A 22,314-nucleotide genomic window follows, 5' to 3' on the forward strand; every position below is an offset into this window, starting at 1 on the left:
AATCTGAGATAATTTTCTAGTTAAGTAGCCTATCTAGTTATCATTATGGATTTTCCATGTTTTTAGGGGTTTGCTTACTAATGTAAAAAATATAGCATTAATTTAGTAAGAAAGTGAAAATATCAAACAAGATGATGCGTATTAGGTATAATTTTATTTTCTTTATTTGAAAGTCCGGCCCCTGGAGTGTCTGCTTAAAAAAATTCTGGCCCTAGGAAAAATGTAGTTGATGACCCCTGGTCTAGCTTTGCTGCTAATGACACAACATCCAGTGGCAGTGGCTAGCTGGGTTAGAACCATTTTCTAAAGCATAGGTGCGGCGTATATTTTCCTGCTTTTTTGTCCTTTTCCAATCACACCTATGATATTTCTTTCAGGGCCAGTAAACATGTAGAAGGGGCCAGCAAAACTCTGATCTACTGGCCCCGGGGGCCAGTGGGGATTTTTTTTTATGTTGAGCCCTGCGACCACCCCGACGATAGTGGTGAACTCGGTGAACAGGGTAGTGGTGAAGATAACGTCATACACCCGTGTTGCAAGAAATGTTTCTGTATATTGATGTCAGCTCTAAAAATATGCTGTTTGTTCTTTGAACTTAAGATAATTGTGTCTGAAAAGTCCTAGAAAAGAATGTGATTTTGATTTGATGAGTGAGATTAAGAAGATATGGGAACCCTGAATATGCTTTATGCTTTACTATAAGAAAGCCACAATAAAAGTTCTAATCGCTTGCTTTTAAAAAAAAAAAACTTTTACTTTTACTTCAAATACTTAAGTACATTAAATATCAGAAAATTACTTTTGATACTTAAGTACAGTATATATCAGATACTTTAAGACTTTTACTTAAGTAATATTCTAAAAGGTAACTTTCACTTCTACCAAAGTCTTTTTCTAGTACGATACTTGAACTTTTACTCAAGTATTGCTTACTTTATACAACACTGCAACACACTATAGATGATCTGTAATCTGAACGGATTCACCGTGCGTTCATGGACATCGGAAAAACGTTTTTCCGAGTGAAAACGTCACCATTCATGTAACTTCCTGTGGGAATCATAGGTGGGAAACTCGGGTTCGATTTTGCTAAGTGAGTTTCCCAGCGATATGCTTCAACAAGTTCCCTGGAGAAATATTGACTCATCGATCCGATGGAGAGGGACATTATTTGACGGTGGTATTGAAGGTGGAAAATGTATTCTTTATAATAACCAGTGTTTATGGTTATAATAATGATGCTCAAAACAATATACTGATGGAAAATATCACACGTGTGATTTCGGAGTTAAATGTATTGTACCCTACTGATTACATCTTAGCAGGAGGTGACTGGAATATGGTACCAGATGAATGGGTTGATAGAATGCCTCACAGATTATGGAAAGCACAGCAAAATGACATTGTAGAAAGTTTTATAGCAGACAACAGTTTGATTGATGCATGGAGATTCCTTAACCCTGGGGTTAAGACATTTTCTTGGTTTAAGCCTAATGGAGAAAGCAAATCTAGGATTGATTACTGGTTGGTTAGTGATAACTTTCTGACATATGTTAAACAAACTCAAATTTCTAAAGCGCCACTGTCTGATCATTGTTTCATAGATCTCATTTTAGAACCTTCAGTGAGGGAAATCACAAACAAAGGTTATTGGAAGTTCAATTCTAAGATGTTACAAAATGAAGATTATTGCATTAAGGTTAGGGAAATCATAAGAGCTAATGAAAATGATGATTCAATTGTAGGTTATATTGGTAGGTGGGAATTTACTAAATTTAAGATTAGAGAATTCACAATACAATTTTGAATTAAATAGGGAAAAAAGACAATATGAAAGTAATTTATTGTGGGAAATTAATCAGTGTTGCAGTAATTTGGACCCAAATGATCAAGGGAAAAACAAGTTAATGGCATTACAGGTCCGGTTAGATGAGCTGTACCTTGAAAGGGCACAGGGGGCCTTTATTAGGTCAAGGGCGAAATGGATCGAGGCAGGGAAAAAAAATTCTTCATATTTTAGTAGTTTGGAAAAAAATAGACAACAGCGAAACTCAATTACTAGTTTAATAATAAATGGGGTAGAACGTAAAGATTTTAGAAGTATAGATAAGGAAGTGTTCTCATTTTACTCTAACTTATACTCCTCAAATTATTCTGGTGTAGAGGCTGATTATTTTTTTGATAAAATCAAGAATGCTATCCCATGCATTGATGATCCCTTTAAAGATACCTGCGAGTCAGATCTGACAGTCGAGGAGTTGGATTCAGTTATTCTCAAGATGAAGTTGAACAAATCTCCGGGGACGGACGGGCTCACAACAAATTTCTATCAATTCTTTTGAAATGATGTGAGAAATTTACTATTTAAAGCGTTACGAATGTATAGAGAAGAAAGAACTGATGTCATCTATGACACAAGGTTTAATTACTTTGATTCCTAAAGCTGATAAAGACAAGAGAATCTTAGATAATTTGAGACCAATTACACTGTTGAATACTGACTACAAGCTACTTTCTGGAGTTGTTGCTACTAGGTTAAAGGGAGGTATGTCGATCATCATTGGTGAGACACAATCAGGTTTTCTGAAAGGAGGGTCGATTCACAACAACATTAGACTTGTTTTAGATTTATTTGAGTACAGCAATATTATTCATGATAGTGGGTTTAGAGATTAAGAAGGGAATTCGTCAGGGTTGCAGCAGCTCTCCACTTTTATTTATTATGGTAGCAGAAATGTTGTCCATTTTGATTCAGAATAGCTGTATTGAAGGGTTAGTCGTAAATGATAGACAAATTATCATAAGTCAATTGGCTGACGAAACAACTTTGTTTCTAAAAAATGAAAATCAAATCCCTTTAGCCTTACAAATTATCGACCACTTCTCAAGAGCTTCTGGTTTACAATTGAATTTAGATAAATGTGAAATTTTAGCCCTTCATGATTATCCCTTGCAACCTCTATATAACATAAAGGTCAAGTCAGAAGTTAAATACTTGGGGATTGTTATTTCCAAGGATAAGACAACGTCAGACAAAATGAATATATGGAATTTATAGAAAAATGTAAATTAATCTTAAATAGGTGGCTGCAAAGAGATATCACGATTTTTGGGAGAGTTTTGTTATCTAAAATGGACAGCTTATCCAGACTTATCTACCCGGCTTTTTCCTTACCCATCTCTACAAACATGATCAAGGCCATAAACAAAATCAATTTTAATTTCATATGGAGAAACAAATGTCAGTACATAAGGAAAATCGACATGGTTAAAAACTATGAAGATGGAGGTGCGAAGGCCATTGAAAATGGGTGGTATAGATTTTCTGCTGCGATGCGATTTTGAATGCAATTCGTTACCAGTCAAACTTTCTGCTTTCCATCAGCAGGTCCTTCTCTATTGGAAGTTAATCTACAAACATAATTTTACACCTCATAATACTCCAGTTTGGAATAATAGATACATATTGATAAGTAGAAAATCTGTGTACATGGAGGAATGGAAATCCAAGGGAATCTGGGCAATTGCTCATTTTATGGATAGTAATGGACTCTTGTTACAGCACGAGGAGTTTTGTGAGAAATATCAACTTCAATGCATTGTCAAGCGTTATGACAGATGGTTGAAAATTATACCAATGTCTCTGAAATCAATGGTGAGAGAAGATGTTAGGTTTCTCATGGTCTGAGGCAGCTCTGCATCCAAGGAATGGATTTCTGTGATTATAAATGTACCAACAAAGTTATTTGAAATATTTTATTGAAGGAATATTATCCCAATCCAGTTAAAAGACAATATATGATGAAAGAATTTGGTGATGGAGAGGTTAAGAAAATAAGGAAAAGTTATATCTCATTTCCTCTTCTCCCGAAGGTAAAAGAGGTCAATTTTAAAATGTTAAATGAAATCTACCCGACAAATGAATTTTTAAGACTGAGATTCAATTTTGGTACTAATAACTGTGTTTTTTGTGAAAAAGAAATTGAGGATTTAGAACATGTTTTTTTTCTGTGTGAGTCGGTGCAATCCTTCTGGAGAGATCTGCAGAGCTGGCTTCAGACCAGGGAAATTGAGATACCACCTCTGTCAATGAAGGATATAAAGTCTGGTGTCTTTGTTGAAGATAAGGTATATTTTGTTCTCAACAACTTGGTGCTGCTAGGAAAACATTTTATACATAAATGTAGATATTTTAAGACCAAACCCTCCCTGATCCATTGGAAGAATGAGTTCAATCTTTTGTGCAAGTCATTGAAACGGGTTAAAGATAAAAAAGCCCTTGAATTGATTGATTTATTTGAAATTTTTAATTTAATTTGAGATAGTCCCTTCTCTTTATTTATTTATTTGTTTTATTTATTTTATTGTATATCACTCTTTAGGCTGATTTGTAAGATATAAGCTCCTAGGTTTTGTTTTATATGCTCAACCCGAGGCAACAGTTCTGTTTTTTGAGATGGATTTGTGATTGTGCCTTGTTTGTTTGTATTCTGAATAAATTAATAATAAAAAAAGTGAGTTTCCCAGTTGGTGACGCGTTGTTGACAACTGACGTTTGATGTAGGCGACTTTGGTTCACTGAACATATTTCAATGATAATAAACTGTTTATTGTGGACAAATGCCTCTGCCAAGAAACATACACAGACATAACATGTTTAAAATTATTCATAAATAGGCCTATGTATAAAAAAACAAACACATTATCCGTGTCTTTTCCCGTTGGTTGTCCTGCAGATAACCCAAACACCTGGTGATGTGCTGTTTCTATGCTCGCATAAGAAAACAGCTGCAAATCTTTTGTTATTGTGGCCTCCATGTTTCCACACACCAGGGGTCCGTTCCAGAAAGCAGGGGCCCATTTCAGAAAGCAGGTTTAGTGAAAACTCTGAGTTTGTTAACCCTGAGATGAGGGAAACTCTGGGTTTTCCGTTTCAGAAAGAGGTAACTTCACCTCAGAGTCAGTTACTATGGTAACTGAGCCGGTTTTCTTCAAGAAACCTCACTCATTTTCCTCATTCATTCATTCAGTCTGTATCAGGCGCATTTTAATGCAGTTTGTTATCTGCATGAATAAAAAAACATATTGGTTTATGTTAGGCAGACTATAAAACGTTTTTTTTTTTAAACATGTCATGTCCTTTTGTCGACGATCCCGTTGATGAAAAAGCTGTATTAATTCACAGAGAGTTTGATGTATTTTCATTTCCACATAACCGATTTGGGAGGTATTTTTTATCACAGTCCATTAGATATGTAGACACCTTATCCGTCCTCATATCATTAACATCAACCATCAAGGCCAGGCTTTAACATCCCAGCAGATTCTTTGTGTTGCATTACGTTTTTTGCAAACGGCAGTATTCTTTATAACAGTGTAGCGGATCATACTGTAACGTTTTTGTAGTGTTCCCTGCACACAAACCAGAAATAAATGATTATACATTATAGTTCTGTTAAAGATCATGGTGCTGCAGCCTCAGAATGGGATTAGTATAGCTTACTTTTTTTACTTTTGTTATTGTGGCCTCCATGTTTTCACACACCTGATGCTCTAGGCTACGCCCAACCGTTGGTGGCAGTCAAACGCCAATATAAAAGAAGAAGAAGAACAGGTGGCATGAACGCGGCAATAGTCGGGATGCGTGTTCTTCTTCTTCTGTTATATTGGCGTTTAGCATAACTAGCCTACTGTCGGTACACGATCCGTTCCGCCTGCACGATCCGTTCTGCGCAAGATAATACTATTTTACCGAGGATACGACCTGCACGATCTGTTCCACGCTAGCCTATCGCTAGCCTCCACCGGGAAGCTAACATTAGTTTAGCTAACAGCTAATTCGGCTAACCGCTAGCTGACAGCTAGATTCAGTCTAAAATAACGTTAAATCAAACTTAATGGGAAAAGCAGGCTACAGCTAAATTAAGACTTTACAGTAATAACAATAAAGACAAATATTGAGTGATTGTATTTTAAATGAGCACAAGTAAAGTAGAACTGACGTAGCTGTTATATATGTTAACGTTTATTTTCAAGTTTTATTTTGAGGGTCCTTTAAAGTTATTACATGCTGTCTCAGCTAGCGGTTAGCCAAATTAGCTGTTAGCTAAACTAACGTTAGCTCGGCTGTTGAACATTTCTTCTTCTTCTTCTTCTTTAGATTTTAACGTCAGTTGGCATCCAAGTCGTTGCATTACTGCCTCCTATTGGTAATTACCCATTACCTATTTATTCACGTCATTACATCATACTATAACTTCCTAAGTAGTCCAGTGCCTCTCAAAAATGCAAATAAATATTGCCTTCCATTCATGGTAACTCCTATTGGAGAACATCTGTAAACCTGAGTTCCACTGGTCCTAATTTACGTAATCCAGCAAACATGACCCCTCTCTCTTGAATATATTTCCTACATGACATCAGGACATGCTCCACTGTCTCCATTTCCTCACACAAACTGCAATGTCCAGTCGGATGTTTTCCCAACATAAACCGTGTACTGTTCAACCTACTCTGACCAATTCTCAATTTGCTGATAATTACTTGTTCTTGCCGGTTAAACCCACTGTACCTCACCCCTCCTACTTTATTTTGTATTGTATGCAAGTGTCTCCCTTTACTTCCACCATCCCAGTAGTGTTGCCACTGTTTGGAAATGTATTCCCACACAATGCTTTTCCCCTCTGATTTTGATAGTTTACTATTCAGTTCCACACTTCCCTTCTTGACCGCCTCCTTTGCCAATTTATCCACTCACTCATTACCTGGTATTCCTGCATGTGCAGGGACCCACATGAACACCACAGTTACACCCTGATCAACGAGCCTTGAATTTGTAAACAAAATACACTAGTTCTTGGTGATTCCTGGATGACCCTGCTTTGAGACTCGATAGCGCTGACACTGAGTCACTACAAATGAGTACATTATGCACCATCACCTCTTCTACCCATCGCACGGCTAATAGAAGTCCAAGCATTTCAACTGCATACACACTTAAATAATCTGAAGTTCTCCTACTGACTCCAGTCTGATAACTGTGAATCACCACTGCTGCCCCCGTTGCTCCTGTCAGTAAATCTTTTGAGCCATCAGTAAAAAGCTGTACATAATCACCATACTGTCCATCTCTATAGTTGTAGTATTCTCGAACTGTCTACTGTCTTATTCCTCCGCTTGATAGTCAGCAGCTCCAGATCCACGCAAGCAATATTCAGCATCCAGGCTGGCCTCACAGAACACCAGCCACAGAACAGTTGAACAGAATTCAATTCCTTGGACATCATTCATCTGCTCTGCTATTTCCTCGCCTATCCATCCAAAACTTGCCTTTCGCGCTTTACCCCTTTCCCAGCCATTTTCCAATACCCTCTTAGTAGGCTGCCATTCAGCATGGCCTTTTAAATGTATCCAGTAATTGGCCATAAGCTGTTTTCTAAGGAGCCACAACAGCATTTCACCTGTCTCAACTTGCAGAGCACAAACCGGTGCAGTTTTCATCGACCCCAAACAAATCCTCAGAGCACGTGCCTGAATAACATCCAGGTCTGAGAGAACAGATTTAGCTGCTGAGCCATATACAATACTGCCATAGTCCAACCTTGATCGTATTAAGACTTGATAGATATACTTCGGCGATGTAAAATCAGCCCCCCACTCCAATCCTGCAAGACATCTCATAACATTGATCACCTTTTTACATTTACTAACAACATGCCTAACATGTTCTTTCCACGTCAGTCTCATATCAAAATACACATCCAAAAAAACGAAAAGTATCAACTCTCTCCAAGTTATTTCCATATAGTGTCAGATTAAAACCATGGAGTTTCTTCCTTGTAAAGAACATAGTTTTAGTTTTGTCCACTGAAAATTTAAATCCCCATTGTGTCCCCACTCTGCAACTCGTGTAACTGCATCCTGCATTTTCTTAATCAAATAGTCAATATTTCTCCCTCTTTCCCACACAGCTCCGTCATCAGCGAAAAGTGATCTGCCCATGTCCATCGGAATATTCACATAAACATCATTTATCATAATAGAGAAAAACGTCGGACTCACTACACTCCCCTGAGGTGTCCCATTTTTAACAACAAACATGCTGGATAACTCAGAACCTATCTTCACTTGTATGGACCTTCTATCCAGAAAATCCATTATCCAGTTGAACATATTCCCTCCAACTCTGATCATATGTAACTTTATTAGAAGCCCCTCACTGTCAAACATTTTGCGCATGTACCGACCTTAATACATCCATGGTACCATGTTCGCGCAAGCGCTGTTGTACGAGGATATATGACACTGCACGATCTGTTCCACGCTTCCGGTTGACAGCCAAGCTAACGTTACTTTAGCTAACAGCTAATTCGGCTAACCGCTAGCTGAGACAGCATGTAATAACTTTAAAAGACCCTCAAAATAAAACTTGAAAATAAACGTTAACATATATACATATATGTATATATATGTTACGTCAGTTCTACTTGTGCTCATTTAAAATACAATCACTCAATATTTGTCTTTATTGTTATTACTGTAAAGTCTTAATTTAGCTATAGCCTGCTTTTCCCATTAAGTTTGACTGAACGTTATTTTAGACTGAATCTAGCTGTCAGCTAGCAGTTAGCCGAATTAGCTGTTAGCTAAACTAACGTTAGCTTCCCGGTGGAGGCTAGCCATAGGCTAGCGTGGAACAGACATATACTGTCTATGGGAACAGATCGTGCAGGTCGTATCCTCGGTAAAACAGTATCATCTTGCGCATGCGCAGAACGGATCGTGCAGGTGGAACAGATCGTGTACCGACAGTACCGATATACTTGTTGCATGACTGCCACCAACGGCGAGTCTTGGAGTAAATTGACGTAAATATGCGTAAGTGCATGTCTGTCAGTACTGAGACTATGAACCAGCTTGCAAGGCTTCCTACGTTTTTCGAGTTTTTTTAAGCTTTGTGACATCAAACACTTTTAATGACCTTTGGCATAATGCAGACAATAGGCTACCTAGCCTAATGCTCTGTTGTCTGTTTGAAGACAGTTTAAAGTTGTCTGACTTTGTCTCTGTAAGACCCGACGCCTCACTTCAGTGTCTAAACAGTTTAAAATTAAGGTAGCGCCAAGCAGGCACGGCGCCAGGATTCCAGTTTTGGATGGGCCAGACCAATTTTGGGTGGGCCTTAAATTAAAAACGTTATCAAATCCCTGTTTAACCTAATAAAAATGACTGGCTAATATTGTTATATTATATATATTATATGTGCTTACATAATAAAGATTGTAATAGCTTGATGCTATTTATATGTTGTTGCGTTTCGGTGCAAAGGACGGACCTATCCGCGATCGCACTCCTTGGTTCTGACCAAAAGAAGAGCGCTTTGTAATCTCCATTACGCACCATACCTGGCTGTGCTATAGCGCATCTCTCCTAACCTAAGGCCTATAGACTGTAAAAGTGGTCAGGAATCAAAGATTTCCCCAAAACATAGTTTAGTTCTGCTCGTATAACATAACAATTCTTTTCAATTGTTTTAAGTTTTCAACAATATACAAATCAACAACACTGCCCGACAGTTTCATTCAATACTCGGCCACGGAACGTGTTCATTGACAACGTCATCTGTCATGTAAAACAAGACTCAAGTTATTTCCTTACTTTAGTGTGATGATTCATGTTATAAACATGTTTAACAAAAATAAATAAATCGCATTAACAAGCCCTAAAGCATTATTGGCCATAACAAGAGAAAACCATGAGGGAACAACTTGACAAAAGTAACAAGCTGTTATAGAAATAGAACTGCGCCTGCAGCTCTGTAGCGGGTTATGAATTGATTATTTTAATCCATACATCTCATATAACGACATAATACAATACAGGCAGAGTAGCCACATACCTTACTGTTATTCTCTGGCGGTCCTACACAATTAAACTCCCTAAAGAAGAAGTGACCGGATACTTTAGCACTGGTTGAGTTGCGGGCTCATCCACGGAAGACCGATCCACAGGGCTATATCCATAGGGGCTATATCATCCACTCGCGAGGCAGAGGCAAAGGCACTATAGCACCGGCGCTGGTCGCGCTGGCCGCGCTAACCGCGCTAGCATCGCTAGCATCCTGCGGTGTCCGAGACAAAGATGTGCTAGGCGTTGTGGATCTCAGCTCTCCTTCATCTCCTGGTTGCAGCGATGACTCTGAGAACGTTCGTGCACGTTTAAGGTACCTAAACAACGAATGTTGCAACCTTGTCCTTTACTGGAAATGATTTTCACACTCTCAGATCACTGGGAGCTAGCCTAGCATACCTACAAGCTACATCCGATCCGAACCGCACTGTCTGCTGAACTTGCGCAGAAACATAAAAATAGACATGACCAGTTTTTTTTTTATTGTTTTTGAAAACTAAACATTTAGACAATTTTAGCACAAATTATAAGATTATTTGCCGATTTTTAATAATTCTTCAACAAATTATAATATATTAATTAATTAATGTTTTTTGAGGAAATGTTTTGGGTGGGCCTGTTGAAAAGTGGGTGGGCCTAGGCCCGTCAGCCCCACCCATAACGCCGTGCCTGGCGCCAAGTAAATTATTATTTTCCAGGAGATAAAAAAAAAACAGGCTTCAGTGGGGAAAAGGCAGTGCAAGATCTTTAAACCCCATAAAATCTTCTTTTTAAAAAAGTAAAAATCCTTCAGGAGTAGATTTAGAAACATTCTTGAAATTATTGGATGACAATCACCATCAACTCCCCCGACATCTGTCCCTCTGAAGTGGATGAATTCACACATAGTGTCTGCTTTTTCTAAACATAAAGGCTTTACTGGGCTTTACTCAAGAGGGTAAGCGAGCGTTTGGAATGCGTAGCTCCTATGGCGCCATTTTGATGCTAACAAGTGATCACCCGCCGTTAGCATTCCATTGACTGCCATTCATTTTGACGTCACTTTGACAGCGAATAACTTTACATCTGAAGCGTTTAAAGACTCTATTTGTCCATTGTTTATTTCTAAAGAAACATGACAATGTATAAAAGGCTCCATTACCTTGTACCTCACGTTATGGCTCCGTAGCAGACGTTTTTGTAAAAATAGGCTAACGATTGTGTCACATAGTAGAGGAATTACCGTATAGTACAGGAGAAGCTCGCAGGCAGTTTGGACTTACATTAGCTATAAGTTTAATTACTAATGTTAACTAGCATGTTAGTGATCAATAATTAGCCTGTGCACATGTTATCTCCTTACATATACCTACACTCTCCATCTCTGTAAGATTGGGAATGATTGAGATTTCTCTTGGCACAGATACCAGAAGACTTACAACTTTCATACATCACATTTATGTTGTCTCTGTCAGTTGGAGGCTGCACAGTAAAGCAAGTGATCACCGGAAAAGTGCTTCTAATAGCACTCACTGGTCTCCGTCCAGAGACACGGGATCTGTTGGTCTATTATATTTGTCAATGGCTTTACTGTCTCCCTCGGCAGCAGTCTAAATGTTGAAAGAGCGCCACCTGCCTGTTGACCCCTTGCTGTGGCCGAAAATGGTAATGCAGTTTATTTCCCTCCGCCTCGTGTCGTGTTAGACGCGGATTCGAACCCATGTGAGGAGTGGCCACATTAAAAATAACAAAACATGATGGGCTCGTATTTCCAGCAGACAGAACAACTAAACAGTACTACAGCTGCAGCTGAGGCTAAAGGAAATGTGATTTAGCTTACAGCCCACCTCACCATCAGCACATACCTGATTAATCAGAATCATATATATATATATATATTCTGTTTTAACATTGATGTTTACACCAGATATCTCAACCCCTCTCAGCAAATTACTTTCACTTTAGAACATTGTATGGAAATGTACATTTAAGCCTATGAAAGACAAAAGAGCTTTAGATTTAGAACAACAGTGGGTACGGTATATCCAAAAAATTTAGCCTAATGTTGTGAAAAAGCAATTTGATGCAAATGCTTCTTTTTGAGATGTGTTTATGGCATTTTTAAGGCATTTTGACTGCAGTGTTTCATTTTGAAGGAGATGTGAGGCATTTTGCATTTTGTGTGTGTAGTTTTGGGAATTGTCTGTGTAGAGTTTTGAAAAACAGATAGCTTTGAAAACGTGTGTAAGCAGATGTAAAAAAAAAAAAAATCTGTAAACCATGAGGCTCCAGCAGTATTATCAGATCTGTGAGTCATTGGGAAAGAGCGCCACCTGCCCATTGACACCTCGTTGTGGCCGAACATGGTAATGCAGCCATTTCTCCCGGCCTCAAAGCGCTTTAGAAGAGAGTTCGATTCTAAGCGAGTAGAGGCCACATTAAAAAATAACAAATCGACAACACAATCTAATGGGCTCGTATTTTCAGCAGACAAAATAACTGAGAAAGTAGCCTACTACAGTGTCAGCCGTGGCTAGAGGAAATGTGATTTAGCTTAGAGCCCAACTCCCCATGACCATATACCTGATTAAAGTTCCTATTTTATGGATGAGTCATGAGAATTCGTATACATTAATTTTACGTGGCATTTATCAGGCGTTACCCACAATTCCAATGGGCATCCTCAGCCAAATCAAAGCCAATCATTTGAAAACTAAAGCAATTTAAAATCTGAAATTAGTGTCTGCAGTGACTATGAGATAGAGAGAGTGTGTCCGACATGGGAATGAACAGAGAGTGTGTCCTAAATGGGAATGAACAGAAAAAACAAATTTACACCCTCAGTGAAACGAAGTCGACATTAGAGGCCTTTAAATACAGCTCGATTCCATTTCATATACCGGCAGGTTGTGGTGCAGCTGCGAGACTCAGAGCTGTATGACATAGCTCATATATAGAGATTTGCTTTGACCTATCCCAGTCCAGCTCTTGTTGGTGCATGTAGCACGTCTGTCAGCAATGAGTCTCAAAGCTAACCTGTGAAGCAGCTTACATTTTTCAATTGCTCAATGCAAAGACGTTTACTTCATAGGTTTTTAAACTTTGACATCATACTCATTTTAATGAGCTTTGGCATAATGCAGATAATAGGCTACCTAACCTAATGCTCTGTTGTCTGTTTGAAGACAGTTTAAAGTTGTCTGACTCTGACACAGCCATTGGATCTGTAACCTATATAGTCCTACTATGTGTTTTTTTCTCGCAGCCTAATAATAATACCGTAATTCACTGAATGCAAAAATACAAGCATAGGTTTTCCTCTATAAGACCGGACGCCTCACTTCATGTCTAAACTGTTTAAAATTAGGGTAGCCTAATAAATTATTACTTTCCAAGAGAAAGTGGGGACAAAGACAGTGCAAGATCTTCCGCCCGCGCCACTTGAGCCTGCAGTCAAGTGCATGTTTTTTGTGAACAGAAACGTTTAACTTACAATGATTAGGCTAGTTGTTGGCGATATTAGAATCCTGGAGATGTCTGTTTAGTTTCACTTGACAGAAACAGCTGTGCCCAAAAGTGCTGCGTAATTGTAATTTATTCACTTTTCAGCACCCCAGATAGCAATGAGTCGGCGGACCACCGGCGGTGCTCCAGAGGCAGTAGAAGCGTCAGAATGGCGTAATCGCAAACACGTTTGCCGGCGCACCGCCGGCGGCAGCAGCTTTTTAAAAGTGGCAGCCACCTTCCTACCGCCTTCGTTCCGAGGCCGGAATGACCAGCAAACCGACCGCGCAATACCAAAGGCGCCTTCTCGCGTCCCGCCGGAGGCAAAGCGTATTCGGCTTCGGGCGATCTGCCGCCGCTTATTTTTTGTGTGTGTGTGTGTGTGTGTGTGTGTGTGTGTGTGTGTTTTGTGTGTGTGTGTGTGTGTGTGTGTGTGTGTGTGTGTGTATATATATATTTTTTTTTTATTTAATATTTATAGCATGCAGTTTATCAAGAATGATTGATCAAACCAGACAAATTTCCATTTGGCGTTTTAATTCCACATTTCAGTAGTAGGCCTACAGTAACTGTCATTGAAACAAGACGTGTCAGATCACTGAAATACACACACATACATAATATATACACACGTGTGTGTACACACATACACACACGTAAAAACAGTAGTAGAACAGACCATTATAACTGACTTGTGACAAGGATTTACAAGTTCTATTTAACAATAGAATAAAAATGAAGCACTGTGACGGAATGAAAAAAGCAAATGTTAAAAACGGAGTAAGTAGAATGTTTGGTGAAATAGGATTTCCAAGCTAAAATACAAGTTAATGTGCAATATCAAGTAACAGGTATAGGATTTACAAACTATAATACCATCGTTAAGCACTGATGGAATGAAATGAGCCAATGCTAAAGTCACGTTAAGTAGAATATTTGTTACCAGAACAGATAATGTGCAGGTATATCAAGTATTAGGAGGTATAATGTAGGATTTACAAGCTATATTTAAAAATAGAATAGTTAAGGACTGTAACAATGAAATAAGCAGCAAATTGTATAGGAAGTAACTGAGATCTTTGGTATCAAAGAATGTGCAGGATATACCAGGTAATATACATTTTTACATTAAATTTACTCATGACAACAAGTGGGAACAAATACAATTAACAGCAGGAAATCTGGCTGAAGAGAACACAGCCAATCAGAATGTGTGGAGTGGTTGGGGTCTGCGTGGGGTAGTGGGCTAAGAATTGCAGGACAGTCTAAGTAATGATAATCAGTCTTTCAAGCCTGACTACGGGTTCTCCGGTTTTCCCCGATCTCCAGAATGAGGCAGCGCAAAATGGCCATATCTTCAGTGATCCCTCGTGCGCCTGTATAAAGGACAAACAACCTCACCATCCCATATCCATCCAAGGAGCTGCCCTCAAGGCAGGGTCATGGGGAATAAAAAAAAAGAAGAAGAAAAAAAAAAATATTTCCACAGTGAATAGTGTGGATTGGGTGAGTGTAGTCTGGCACTTCTGGCGTCTTGATGTTACTGACTGCAGGATAAAGAAAGTGTTCCAGTTGTCAGTGATGTGGGGGGTGTCAGTAGTCAGCCTAGGTTTAAGGGGTCGGCCATGTGGGTCCCTCTCAGCTGTTCGGCGCCTTTTTCCACCAACAGACACATTGGCACTGAAATGTTGCATAGTTTCCATTTTGTTGTCCATGCTACGCACAACATCGCCAAACTCTCCAAGACGTCGCAGCATTAGGGTCTGATCTGCACCTACAGGGGTTCCCAGAATAAAAGAATAAAGTAGTCAGTCTTGGTCCCTCAACTACTAAACTATGACATTTATATCTAGGTCTACTACATGTACAGGTGGCCCCAGTGGGAATTAAACAAACAACCACAGGTGTTGTTTGCAAGTTGTACCTGATTGCCAAGAGCAAGCAAACGTCTTCAACATTGTCCCAACTTGCTTCACCTGCTCTTGAAGTGAGCCGCTGTCATCCAAAGCTACAAAATGAAAGGTATATGGTAATTTTGAACCTACCTTACACACAAAAAAAGGAAAATTTAAGAAAGAGTGCATGTTCTCACCTGCACATGCATTGCTTTACCTCAGGGCGTGGTTCTCCTCCCTCAGAGCTTGGTTTTCATTCTGGAGTCTCTGGAAATCTACATAAAATAAATAAATATTTTCCTGGAAGAAAAAAAGACAGAACTTTCCTTATCCAAGAGGGACATTTTAGCAGTTTAGCAGTAGAGATAACACACATCAGGTACAGATAAGGAACAATTAAGAGAAATAAGGGTTAAAAGCAAAATTAAAGAAAATGATACATGTACACATAGACTATATTATGTCTTGTATGACCCCTTCATCTCATTAGACACCATTGCTTATTAAGTGCATTCACATCTTTGTGTAAAAAAAGAAAAAAAAGATACACACACACACATACACACACACGCACACACACAGAAGGTCTTTGAGTCAGGTGGAGTTCAGAGGTCAGCTGACCTGAACACTGAGTGCTGTTTCTGACATCGTTGTCTCTTTGCAGAGTGTCTGAAGGTGTTTTTCAGACAAAGGTGTGATTCAGACGGAGGAGGATGCTGTGTTTGTGTAAACACTGAAAGGTTAAAGGTCACAGCAGTGAGAGAAACCTGTAGCGCTGACACATCGACCTTTAAACACACCTCCGCCTGTCACACGCTCCACGCCTCACGCCATTTCTTTACTTCTGCTTCAGAGGAGTTTATAAAACACATCCAAATCTCCTGAATGTGTGTGTGTGTGCGCGTGTGCGTGCGTGCGTTTTCAGAAGTTTACTAACTGAGCAGCTTTGGATGAGAGAATTTTATGTACAGGCCGAACAGAAACTGTTGTGTATTTAAACTCTAGCTACACAACATTCTTAGTTTTTTTAATTACGGGGTAGATTCCAGGTAATGAGCTGCCACATCTTTCAAATGAGAACCGGTCCTCAACGGCCTAGCTGGCTAAATCAAAAATGGGACAGTTCAGTGGAACAAGTTAGACCGGCAAATTAAGGTCATTTGCAGCATGAACTCTTTCAAAAAGAGAACCAAGGCCTGGTTACTAGAGAGAAGGGGGGGGGGGGTGGCGCAAGATGGAGAGTAGGGGTGTGGCCTTGACCAGGCTAATGTACCAGAGTCTGCTATAGGACCAGACTAGTGTACCAGAGTCTGCTAGGACCAGGCTAGTATACCAGAGTCTGCTAGGACCAGGCTAGTGTATCAGAGTCTAGGACCAGGCTAATGTACCAGAGTCTGCTAGGACCAGGCTAATGTACGAGAGTCTGGTAGGTCCAGGCTAATGTACCAGAGTCTGGTAGGACCAGGCTAGTGTACAGTCTGGTAGGACCAGGCTTGTGTACCAGAGTCTGGTAGGTCCAGGCTAGTGTAGCAGAGTCTGGTAGGTCCAGGCTCGTGTACCAGAGTCTGGTAGGTCCAGGTTCGTGTACCAGAGTCTGGTAGGACCAGGCTAATGGACCAGAGTCTGGTAGGTCCAGGCTAGGACACTGTAGGTTATTTTAAAAGGTCCCATGGCATGAAAATGTCACTTCATGAGGTTTTTTAACATTAATATGAATTCCCCCAGCCTGCCTATGGTCCCCCAGTGGCTAGAAATGGTGATCGGTGTAAACCGAACCCAGCTATCCTGCTCTGCTGTGCGTGTGCGTGTGTGTGTGTATGTGTGTGTGTGTGAGATGTCAGGGAGGATTGTTCAGTGTTTGGCTGCTCTGAGCCTGTTCTGAGCCATGTTAAGAGTTGTGTTGCTGTGAATGAGTTGTAAGGTGATGTGAACTGTTCAGCTCAGGTGACTGCTACTGTGCAGTCTGTAGTTTGAGTTTTGCACGTGACTCCAGTTGTGCCCACTGTCATTTCCCAATTGAATGAAAACTGTATGCAAGTTTACAATGTTGCCAATGTACGTGTGTGAGCTGATTTAGACAAGATTATTAAGTAAGTTTTATAAGTAGAAATAGATAAATGAACAACGGAAACAAATATTGAATGCATGCTTTAATTAGATAGCGTACAGTATAGGAAAATTCACAGATTCATAGTCTTAGATTCTGCGGTCTGCTTAAAGAATATTTGAACAGAAACTTGTTTTCATAACCGATAACTTTGGATAAGATGTGTTGTTTTTAGCAGCTGTAGAGCTTATTGATCCTTATGATGTCCCAAGAGGACAAGCCCCGACTCTGGCAGATCCAGACGTTAGGATCGGGGATTGGGGTGATGGAGTCCTGCCCGTTGATGGAGAAGGCTGTTCTTCCATAGTGCATGATGAAGCTGTAGTCGTAGGGAGTGTTCAGGTTGATGCTGACCTGCTTGTCGAAGTTGTAGGCCATCTGAGGGTCGATGTTGGCCCAATTGATCGTGACGTAGTTGTCGCGATCGCTCCTGGTCTGTTCATGCCAGAAGCCCAGAGCGTGGTTGAACTCGTGCTGGATGATGCCGTAGTAGCCTCTGTAGACAGAGCAACTGTCCGCCTCCCACTTTGCCTAAAAAGGAGAAACATCCTGATTTGTTCTCCACGCTGATGTAGTCGGTCTCGTTGTTACGGGGCATGAAGCGGATACAGGTTTTGCTGTGGAAGCCCTGCAAGGCGTTGACAATCAGCCGCTTGTCTGAGCTGGTGAACTCACTGCTCACGTTGAAGGGGACAGTCACCAGACCGCTGGAGTTTTTCTTCCAGAAGCAGTTCTGGGTATACCACATTAGGGCATTTCTAGTTCTGGGAACCAGCAGGTCTCCTTCCAGCAGGATCTCGTCGCTGCCCTTGTTGGAGGTCAGAATCCTGGTGGTGGTGATGATGTCGACGGTGTCGGGGGGGCGGGGCTTCTTTTTCGTCTTCCCCTCCTTCCTCCTGGAGAGGAAGTGCCTGTGAGAGGCCGAGCAGGAGCAGTATAGCAGCAGGCTGGCAGAGGGAGTCATCTTCAGGGTCGGTCCGGAGTCTTTATACTCTCCTCTACAGGTGTGTCTGCAGGAGGCTTATGGGTTGGGGTCTACACCGCTAGGCCTGAACAAACCTCTGAAGGGAGGATTCCACAGACAAGCCTACTTTTTAAACAGATGTTTCTTTGTCCAGTTTATTCTCATTGTGGGCCACATCCTTATAGCTACACTCAGCTCAGCTGGTTTTTATTTTTCTTTGGTTTACAAATGGCTTTTTAGTAACCTGTATCAAAGTATATATGTACAAATTAAATGTGTGACCTGCGTAATTGAAATCCCCATGTGCTCCTTTTATGACAAGCTGAAGAAGAAGGTAGGTTCTTCTCTACGTCCTCTTACCTTGTAGCTGCTGCTGCTGCTCTGCCTGCTGCGTTAGGATTACTGTACGTACACACCGCCGCCGACTTGAGCTGCAAAGAAGCTCTGGCCGCCCTATCACGGATGCTTGTCAAAAAGTACAGGGAAGCTTTTTGATGCTTTGGCCGCTCTGACGTGGCAGCATTCTTTGATCATGTTCAACACACGATATAAGACAAAGCACAAGCAGCCACTGCACGGCCAATACACTGACACCAGAAACCTTTTATAAATTACATATATAAGGACAGAATTTGTATTGTCTGTTGGTTGCAGCGGTGTCTGTTAGCAGTTAGCTCGCTCGTTAGCCGCTGAACCGCAGCAGAATGCAAGTAGAGCGAGCAGCCGCCAGCTGCTGACCCGTGCAGGACTTCACCGTGAGCGGACTGTTTAGAGACCATGTGACGGCAGGTAACGTTAACTGGTCCCTATACGCAAACAACGTCATATCATAAGTGATAGGGAACCCAGCAACGGCGATAATGAGATTTTCCTCCATTTTCATCGAACTAATGTCTTGGTAGGAACAAAAGTTTACATCGTATGTTTCTCTGGGATCAGCCAGCGCGAAGGACGTCTATATTCCGATTGGTTGCTGCGGTTTGCCGCTGAACCGCGTCATAGCTCATTATCATAAAGTTGACCAAAGTTCAACTTTCTGATTGACGCTCAAAACGCGACGCTGACAGATTTGCCGCTCCTTGCAGCTGAGAGAAGCCAGCTTCCATTGAAAATGAATGACTTCCGGTATCTTTAGAAGCTCAAGTTGGCAGCGGTGTGTACGTACCATGGATATATTAAGTGTTCGGCGGGAAGCACTCTCACTTCCAATGAGAGTGCTCAAAAGCGCATTAAACATGGAGCTCGGCATTCTTGGCCCATGATGTCACGATGGACATGCACACTAGCAACAATTTGTGTTGTCGTAGCAACATGCATGTTCATGAGCTTCTCTCTCGCGTCTCTACATCGGTAAACGTAGCGAACATGAACTTGCCGTTTCATTTTCTAAAAAATGAAACGTATAGGTTGCCCTGGCCTATACGTATAAGCCCCGATAGCCCAGGCAGGTTTGGGAAATGCTAATGACGTTACAGCCACGTAACAGGCTTTACAGCATACATACATCCCTCAGATGTATCATAAGATAATACCATGTATTAATAGAACACATGGTGAATTACAGCCATTAGCTGCTGGAGCTACATCCATTAGATTATTACAGCTACAGGACCAGGACTCAGAACAGTCATATGAGCATGCGCAGTCCCGATGGTGTGCTCACTCCATTATGCGCGTTCATCATTTCAAATTTAATAATTCTGTATTTGCTTCTAGTGAATGTTAAAAACTTAACATTTTAAACAAGGACCCTTTCATTGGTCAAGCTGACACACACTGACACACACACACACGAAAACTGTCTGGACACCAAAGGAGGGCCCCGTGCTCAAGGGCAAATCGTTTAACAAGGCACTTCAGTGGGGGGGGGGGGCTAGATACAGGAGGAAACTCACAGCCTCCTCTGTCTCCACACTGAGGGACCTCATAACCAGGGGTCCCCAGACAGAGGAGGCCCCTTCACCATCACAGCTCTCCCTTGACAACTTCCCACCACTTCCACACCCAGCAGGCCCTCTCCTATAACTAGCCTCCTCCTCCTCCCCACCTTCCATCACTCTTCCCCCTCCTCCTCCTATAACTAGCCTCCTCCTCCTCCCCACCTTCCATCACTCTTCCCCCTCCTCCTCCTATAACTAGCCTCCTCCTCCTCCCCACCTTCCATCACTCTTCCCCCTCCTCCTCCTATAACTAGCCTCCTCCTCCTCCCCACCTTCCATCACTCTTCCCCCTCCTATAACTAGCCTCCTCCTCCTCCCCACCTTCCATCACTCTTCCCCCTCCTATAACTAGCCTCCTCCTCCTCCCCACCTTCAATCACTCCTCCTCCTCCTCCTCCTCCTCGGCGATTCAGCTCCTGCCAAAGTGAAACACAAGACGCAACGTGAGGGTGGAGCTAAATCCATTGTCAGACATCGAGCTACAGCGGCATGGATTGGGACGATCTGAATCCCTTGCCTGCCCCCTCTAGCCCCTCACTATCCAACACACCCCAGATTGCATGTGGCACTATAACAACTAATGTTGCTCTACCATGCAGTAACACCATTTCTTGTTCACCCACAGAGTCAATTACATCTGACAAACAACATCAACACAACCCCCATTCACTCAAATATAACCAATCTTTCTGCTGTTTCCTCCCTCACACCCAAACAGCTGGGGATACTGGAAAAGGGACTCACTTTCATCCCAACACCAAAACCTCCCACCCCACCGGAGCTCAGGGGGGGGGGGACCTACACACCTTTCACAGGAGGCTTAAACTTTTGGACCATTTTCAGGGGGGGGGCACAGAGGCTGGAGCCTACCGGACAGTCTTACTGGGAACCACACACAGACACATTAACACCACAAATTGCACAATTAGTCAATAAAAACAACCAAGCACTCACACATTGGCACCCCTTTCCACACAGAACACCCAACATTAGTCAGGAACACAGACATTATTAAATCATTAGCTAATAACAAATACATTGTCATAAAAACAAAAGACAAAGGAGGGCCAAATAGTCATACAGGATAAAAACAATTACATTTTAGAAGCCAACAGACAGTTAAATAACACATATTAAAGACCACTCACTCACCCATTACAATTAGAAACACTTATCAGGGACATTACAGACGACCTTTATCAAAACAAATACATTAACTTAAAACAGAAAAAATACCTGGACGGTCCGGATGAGCCCAGACCTCGCGTCTTCTATCTCCTCCCGAAAATCCACAAGCCTCCGGTGACTTGGACGGTCCCCTCTGTTGTTCCGGTCGGAAGACCAATAGTAAGTGACTGCGGATCAGAATCATAGAAAATCACAGAATACATACACCATTTTATTAACCCACTACCTAAACTTCACCCTAGCTATATCCAAGACACATAAGAATGTCAGGATTTGTGACGTGAACCCAGAAGCAGACTGAGACAGTTCGAAGTTGAACACAGTTTATTGGTGGAGCGTGGCATCAAAAGGCAGGCTGAGCAGAGCAGAGTGGTTCTCCTTCAAACACAAAAAACAGCATTCAGGATTGCAGGCACAAAACAGCAGGTTACAAAAGTGCCACGACAGACTCAAACTGGCGGTTCGCCTACGTGACTAGACTTAACTATCCAGCACCAAACAGAGAGCAGCCAGAGCTTAAGAAGCTGCGCTGATGAGCCACAGAAAACAGGTGGGTGATTGGAGATTGCCTGCAGCTGCGAGTAATCCAGGGAGTGGCCAGTCACACACACTGCACTGTGAGAAAGGAGAAACAGAGCGAGCAGAGGAGAGGGAGACAGAGAGAGAGAGAGAGAGAGAGAGAGCGGGAGAGAGAGAAGGCTCCAGGGAAGTCCAGCTTGTCACTTCCCCACTAGTGGATTTGTGAAAATGAATTTGTTAATCAAGTAAAAAACCTTCAGTTACCCGGTCACACACTCCTTTTTTCAATAGATATAGACTAGGGTGACC

General features: G+C 41.4%; 1 protein-coding gene, 1 long non-coding RNA gene and 1 pseudogene across 2 annotated transcripts in view; 1 reads left to right on the plus strand and 2 right to left on the minus strand.

The window, feature by feature from the left end:
* LOC120560868 (corticoliberin-1-like) overlaps positions 1-22,314 on the plus strand; it is a 71,185-nt gene that overhangs the window by 16,459 nt on the left and 32,412 nt on the right. The window lies entirely within an intron of this gene.
* LOC120560869 lies at positions 14,917-22,011 on the minus strand. Its single transcript, XR_005639527.1, has 4 exons — positions 21,535-22,011; positions 15,505-15,587; positions 15,317-15,400; positions 14,917-15,166 (listed from the first exon to the last, which is right to left on the minus strand). It is a non-coding gene; the product is annotated as an uncharacterized LOC120560869 (long non-coding RNA).
* On the minus strand, positions 17,447-18,358 carry LOC120560866 (annotated as a pseudogene).

The sequence above is a fragment of the Perca fluviatilis genome, chromosome 6, assembly GCF_010015445.1.
Source record: "Perca fluviatilis chromosome 6, GENO_Pfluv_1.0, whole genome shotgun sequence".
Taxonomy (NCBI): domain Eukaryota; kingdom Metazoa; phylum Chordata; class Actinopteri; order Perciformes; family Percidae; genus Perca; species Perca fluviatilis.